Raw genomic sequence first — 7,983 nt, forward strand, 5'->3', positions numbered from 1 at the left:
TCTCCAAGGTTATTACCTCAAGAATTCTTAAGTTGCTCCCCTCCATGATTTCGCCTCAGTAAAGTGGTTTTTTCCCAAGTAGACAAATTTTGGATTCAATCATCTCTGTCCATGAAAATATCCACTCTTTGTCTTTTTCTAAAAAAGAAGGTTTTTTTTTTAAGCTTGACCTCTCTAAAGCCTATGATAGAGTGGATTGGGATTTTATGATGGATATTCTCTCTGCTTTTGGCTTCAACTCCAGAAGTGTTAGCCTTATCAGGCAACTTGTCTCTTTGACTTCTTTCTCTATTTTAATGAATGGATCTCCTTCTCCTTTCTTTAAGGCTTCTAGAGGTCTCAGGAAGGGGGACCCTCTATCCCCAGTTATCTTTATCATTATGGTGGAATGTCTGGGGAGATGTATTGGAAAGTTGGTTGAGAAAAGGGAGTTTTGTGGTTTGAATCCTTCTTCAGTGGATCAAATATGTTCCCATCAACAGTTTGTTGATGACCATAATAATGGGGAAAGCTACAGTGAAGGATTCTAGAAGATTAAATAAGGCTTTGGATAACTATGGAGATGCCACTGGTCAACTTATAAATTGGTCTAAAAGCTTTGTTTATTTTATCAATACCCCGGAGAGAAGGAGGATCAAAATTAGTAATATTCTGGGTTGTCAAATTGGTAGTCTTCCTACTTCTTACTCGGGGCTCCCCTTATGCCATCTCCGGATGCTTTTTGGGGAGCCTTGGTGGATAAATTCCACAAGAAGTTGTCTAGCTGAAAGGGTGCTCTTCTTAGTCAAGTAGGTAAGGTTCAATTGCTGAAATTCACTCTTCAAAGTATTCCTCTTTATGCCATCAGTCTGTTTAGGATTCCTGCTAAGTATGCAGAGGCCATTGAAAAGATTCAAAGATCTTTTTTATGGACAGGGGTTGAGGAGAAGAAGAGAATGAACTTGATTGCATGGGAGAAGGTCTGCAAGCCTATAAATAAAAGAGTTCTAGGCCTTAGAAGAATAAGAGACATAAATGAGTTCCTTATGGCCAAGCATATTTGGAGAGGATATAGAAATCAAGGAGAGTGGAAAATGATATGGGATAACAAATATAAAAGTCAATGTCCGACAATTGAAAGCTTCCTCAAAGCGGAGATTATCCCAATTGAATCCAATATTTGGAAAAATGTCTGTAGAACAAGAGACTTAATTGTCAAAGGTGAAAAATGGAAATTAGGGAAAGGGAATCTTATCTAGTTCTAGGATGACCCTTGGCTTCTGGAGATCCCTTTGAATGAAAACACTAAGTGGAATAGATTTCAAAACCAATGCAAGGAAAGATTTGGAACCAAGGTGGAGGATTACTGGAAAGATGGATAGTGGAAGGACTTATCTCAGGTGGACCAGTCTTTGGGTAGTTTGAATAAAGTCATGAACTCTATGGTGAGGGTTGAAGAAGAAGACCATTTAATTTGGAAATTCACAGCTAGTGGTACTTTTATAGTGGCTTCTCTGTATCATCAACAGTTCTACAACATGGAAGACCCATGCTGGGCTAAAGCATGGGTGAAAGGCCTCACCCCTAAGATAAACATTTTCTTTTGGACAACCCTTCAAGATAAAATTCTTACTACTGAGAATATCAAAAAAAGAGGTATTAGTATGCCTAGTTTTTGTATTCTTTGTAAGCAGAATGAGGAGACTATAAATCATATGCTCTTTCATTGCCCTTTCTCTACTGATGTCTAGGGAAGTTGTCTGGATCACTTCAAAGTCAGTTGGGATTTCCCCTAGTCGATTTAGGAGATTTTCAATTCTTGGCATCATCCTTCAAGAAATAAATCCACAACCTTATTATGGAAAATTGCTTTACCTCGCATGTGTTGGGGCATATGGAAAGAGAGAAATGATAGAGTTTTCAAAGAAAAGACTACTAAGGCTAAAATTGTTTTTGAAAAAATAAGAAGTATAGTGGGAAACATGAATATCATAGATGGTATTGATAATCCTCAACATAAAGATAATCAATTTATCTACAAAAAGTGGAGATTAAAGGGTCAAGAGTGCTTTCAGATCAACCCTAGAGAGGGTGTGATATGGATCAGTCTACCCAAGGGATGGATGAAAATCAATTTTGATGGGGCCTCAAAGGGTAATCCGGGTGTTGCGGGATGTGGATTGGTCCTAAGGGATGAATGGGGAATATGCAAAATCATAAAATGTATTCCCATAGGAAATCAGACTAATCATGTTGTCGAAGCCATGGCGGCTTACCATGGGATGATCCTTGCCAAGGAAGCTAAATGCACTAAATTTTGGTGTGAATAAGACTCTTTAAACATAATCAATTGTTTAAATATTAAATTCCTGCTTTCTTGGTCAATTAGTAATGCTATTAAAGCAACTAGGAAAATCAACGAAGAATTTGAAATGTGTGTTTTTACACGTGTTTAGGGAGGCCAACTCCTATGCTGATTAGGCAGCCAACCTGGCTTGCCAATTGGGAGATATCATTACTAGTTATGGTGAAATGGAGATTGCAAGTGATATGAAATCCCTACTTAATCAAGACTAGAGCCAGACAAGGCAACGTGATACTTTTAATCATTAATTCTAATGCCCCTTTCGCCTTTTTCGATGTTGGGTTTTATCAAAGATAATGAGCATTTATATAGGTGTCTTATCATTATTATTTGACATGGATTCTAGGTGTTCTTATAGAGTACCCACAAAAACCAGAGGAAAGGTTATCAAGCTGAGATAAGGAATTGCAAGGAAGGTGCTACAAAAATGGGAGGTAACAAGAAAAGATTTGAACATACTTCCTGCTTTGACTAGAGAAAGAACAAAGAAGGCTAAGATATCCTTGAGTAGGGGGGTCTAAATGTTTTCACGGAGTGGATAAGTGGGAAAGACCCCACAATCACTAGTTATTTCATCAAGAACTAGAAAAATGGAAAAATCCTTATCGGATCCCAAATGATGAATGTTGATGAAGAGGTCATTGCCGAGGCCACAGGGATGACTACTGAGGGAATGGAATTTTATAGGGACTGAGGCATATCAGATAAAGAAGCAGATAAGTTTCCTATCACGGATTAAGAGAGGAGAAAGATGATTAAAATTGACAACTCCTACTATGCTCTGAAGAGAATTTGTAGGCCATGGAGGTTTGTTTTATTCACTTCTATTGCATACATTACCTTAGATGGTAGGTTTACTAGAGCCTATGGGCATCACTTTGTTTTGCTCAACCATTTCTGCCATGGGGAAAAGGTGACCCTACCCTATTACCTAGCATGCTCAATGGATCATACTATAAAGGAGGTTCAGAAGGACCCTAAAGGCGATCATGCCCTCGACCAGGGGCTTATGGTCTTGGTTTATAAAATGCTTAAGGGGAAGTGCATTGAAAAGCCTATTAAAGGCAAAAATGCAAGAGATGAGACAATGGAGAGTGAAGCTAGCAAATTTAACTTTGAATCAGAGACTGAGGGAGAATCAAAAGAAACTAGCAAAAAAGGGAGGAATAGGGCCAAGAAGAGAAGGATTATTGTGGAATCAGAAATGTCAGATTCTGAAACCAAATCCTTTGAGAAAAAAATTGTTTAAAAAAAGAAAGGGAAAGCTACTAGAAAGAAGATTCAGAGGAAGAATACTAAAAAAGGGTAACAATTTAGATATCAATCACATTCTGGTTGATTCTGAGGAGGAGGCTGAAGAAAACAAGAAGGTTGAGGGTTAGGATAAAGAAGGGGAGGGTAACCTGGTGATGGGCAATATTGAGGTTGTGAATACCACAAGTCTACAAAAGGAGGATAAAGGGGATAATAGTGGCAGTGGTGAAAATGATACTATTAAATCCTTCTATGAGACCATCACTACCATGGTGAAGGATATCAATAGTTTGAAAATAGATATGCAGGCTATCACAAGAGTTACGATTGGTGATAAGCCCCTAGCTGAACATGTTAAAGAATTGGTTATCGTTTTGCATAATACGGAAGCTATTGAATGTATGGTTGGAAAAATCAAAGCTATGGAAAAAAAGGTCAATGAGATGGGAGATAGAAAGGAAATGGAAAATAAAATGAATGACTTTGGCAGCAGAATTGATAGGTTAGAACTCAATGTCAAGAAGATTGCAGACCAAAATTTCCAAATCCTCAAATCATCGGTGGACAACATGAACATCCTTACCAATAGGTTTGAGAACAATGCTAAGAAGGATGGTGATAAAGAGCAGTTGGACAAGAAGGGTCATGAAAGGAGGACTAGAGATAACACAAAGATCAAGGGTGACATCAAAGGTCGTGAGCTAGAGGAACTGAAGACCTTAGTGAACAACATGAAACAAATGGTTGTTCATACTGAGGAAATTATGAATAGTATTTAGGTCTCTGTTGGTGTCCTAGGTTCTATCTTTTTGCTGTAACTATGCTTTCCTTTCACTGTCTATCCTAGGTTTTTAATGATATGTTATGTTATTTGATCCCTTTTGGTGGGATCATTTTGTCTTTTTGAAGTGATCAAGCACTTTTTTCTAGCAGTTCTATTCTCCTGGCTTGTACAAGGTTTGAGTACCTTTAAAATACCTGCTTTTACTTAATCAAAACAACAAATATGCAAACTTGAATAAACTAATAACCAAATCACCAAAACCAAGTGATCAAACAATGTCTTCGACATAACCAAGTAGTTTCCAAGTCATTCCAAGTGCCGGTGAACAATATAATGTATCGGTGAACCAAATACCGATGACTGCATAAGTCTTTTCCTTGCCAGTGAACATAACCAAAGATCTCCAAGTGTTGATAAGTGTTGACAAGTGATGACAAGTGTTGACATCAATGACAAAACCATATCAACATATCCAAAATACTAATAAATATTGTTGACCGAAAAAGTACAAGTGGAGGTGCTTTCTACCTAGGAGACTAGTTAGTATCATGGCATAGCAAGAAGCAAGATCCAGTGCCATTATCTACTACTGAGGTAGAGTATATAGTAGCTACTACATGTTGTTCACAGGTTTTATGGATGAAGCAGACACTGAATGACATACAGGTGGAGATACCGGAACCTATTCCAATCCGATGTGATAACTCAAGTGCAATCAACATCTCCAAGAATTCAATCATGCACTCAAGAATAAAACACATTGAAATCAAGTATCACTTCTTTAGGGAGAAGGTAGCACACAAGGAGGTCATAGTAGAATATGTCCCCACTAATGAGAAGATTGTTGACATATTTACCAAGCCACTTCCACTAGGTCCTTTTGAGTACTTGAGACAAAAAATGAGAGTTGTCTCACCATCTAGTAGCACTTAAATGCAGAAGAGGATGCATGATTCAGGGGGAGTCAACCATTGCCACCATCTTATGACTCTTGAATCATGAAGCATGGACATAGGGGGAGAGTGTGTCTTAACTAGATTTTGTCAAGGGAGAGATTATTGGTGTCAAACTAAGGTTACCTTTCCCATTGATGTCAAAGGGGGAGAGAAACTAGAAAAGAAAATGTTGACATCAATACCAAAGGGGGATATTGTTGGCATTGAGTTGTTATTGATGTCAACCAGTAGAGGTATGTCATCCAGTATGGTGAAAGACAAATAAGGTATTGAGAAGATTAGCATGAAGACTTGTCAAAGCAGTAAGGTGGAAGACAAATAGTTATTGAGACTAGCAGTGACTTCATCAGTATGAGGTGAGATGCATGTGTGTGTTGGCATGTTAAGTGATAATCGGTAGAGCTTAAACTAGTTCGGAGTTTGGCTGCCTATTTATGATGAAGAGGCAAAATGTTAAAGTAATCACAAATCACCAGAGGTGAGGATGTGCTAGCAGTGTAGTGTGAACTACCAGTTAGCAGGAGGAGAAGGTCTCACCGGTAAAGGCATGAACTGATATGAGTTTGTTAAATGTTCAAGTATGAACCAACTATGTATCAATGAGCTGACTAATTGATCCTTGTGTTGCCATGTGGAGCTGAGGTGGCAAACATGCAAAGGTCGGTAAAGCCTCCATTGACATGGTTGTTGAAACAGATAGCCGACATTAATGAAATAGCCAAAAATCACGGGATTGTAACTGATTGATGCAGCTCCAGAAAGAAAGAATAACAGAGGAAGATCATGTAGTAGTTGGCACATGGATCAAAGAAAATGAATTATATTGCAAGAAGATCTCAAGAAGGAAACAAGTGAGCTTTTTATGAGCCAACAGATTTCAAGGTAGAAAATCATGTACAAGATTGCTATCTTTAGCAAGTATGTATTAATAATGGAAAATGTGTAAAGATGCATTCCTTAAGTACATGTGATTGATCCAAGACAGACTGGATCAGATCTCATGCAGATTGTGTTGGGAAAAGGAAACCCTAACCGTCCCAAGTTTGAATTATTTCTTGGCGAGAAAACTCAAGTTTACATATGATGACTTAAGACTATTGTTGTTGCTGCTGCAGTAAGAAGACAAGTGTGAAATTTCTTTCTGAGATCTGAAGAGAAAAACACTTGAAGTGTGTATGAGAGAAGTATAGATCTTCAAGGAGAAGCAAAGAAAATCAGTATAAGGAAAAACCAGTGGTGAGTGCATTGAACATAGAGATGACAAACTGACAGAAGTTATGTCTAATTAAGAGTGATTGACTATGATTTGAGAGGAGGGAGACATTGTGAGAGAGGATTGAGAAAGGTGATTGGAAAAGTCAAGTTGCAGAGTGGGTCGAGAGAATATAGACCGGTAAGAGTAGAACCAACAGAGGAGAATATTGTAAGGTTGCAAAACTTCATTTGCAATAGTGATTTCATTTGTATATCTAAGTCTTAGATTATTTTTACTAAGTTTTAGCTTACTGGAGGGGTTGTAGCTCCTTTAGGTTCTAGCCTATAAATTGTGTAGGTGTTGGTGCTCCTTTGAGTTGGTGCTCATAAATCAGGGGTTGGTGCTCCTTGGGTTGGTGCCTTAAATATTATAATCAAAGTTTCATTGTGAGGCTGGATTGGAGTAGAAGATCTCCAACAACTATTCTCACCAAGGTTTTTTCCACATTAGGTTTTCCTCATATATATCTAGTGTTGTGTGATGTTAATATTTTAGTTATTCCTTTCACACACTCTACTTTCACTTTTTAAGTTACGGTTAGTATTCAACTTGTCCTCTACTTTACTAGTATCTCTCTATTAAAGAAGAATAGTTTAAATCATTGATTCACCCCCCTCTTAGTGATCCATTGTGTCCAACAGGTTATGGGATTATTTGTGTGTGAATAAATTTATAATCATATGCAGAGGCATTGGTCAATCATAGGTGATCAAGTTGGGTTTGTGTAAGAGGTTTGAGACCTCCGGTATTGAGCTTAACCAGAACCATGCTCAAGCATAGGAGATGCCATTATTGTAGTTCAATCTTCTTGCTAGATTATACTCCAAGTTTTTTGTAGTCAGTGAAGATCATTTATGATGAATAGTGTACTATAGGCAGTTTGCCTTACTGCATGTGCAGGCCCCTTATTGTAATCACATACTTACTGCAAAATTACCATTTGACTGTGGGTAGGGTTTCCCACTGTGGTTTTTCCCTTCACCAGGTTTTCCATGTACAAATATTGGTGTTATGTGTTGTGGATGCATGGTATTTGGTTTATGATTTATGATTGTTATTAATTGATATATCTTCTATTGCAGTATTTGTCATATGCATTCCGGTAAATGGTTTTAAGTGCTTAAAGTTACATAATCTATTGACAACTAATTCACCCCCCCTCCCTAGTTGTCCACCAGTTATCCTAATAGATACAACCAATACACTTATAGAATCCACAAGCGGTTGCTAAACTATGTCATTAATCCCCTTGAGGGATGCATGATTCGAACCTATGACCAAGCTCTGATACCACTTGTTACAAGATAGGGTTACCTTTTCACCAAAAGGTCAACTTGTCGATGCCTGATACAACCACTATACTTATAGAATCCATAGGAGGCTATTAAAC

Source organism: Cryptomeria japonica, chromosome 9, assembly GCF_030272615.1.
Source record: "Cryptomeria japonica chromosome 9, Sugi_1.0, whole genome shotgun sequence".
NCBI lineage: Eukaryota > Viridiplantae > Streptophyta > Pinopsida > Cupressales > Cupressaceae > Cryptomeria > Cryptomeria japonica.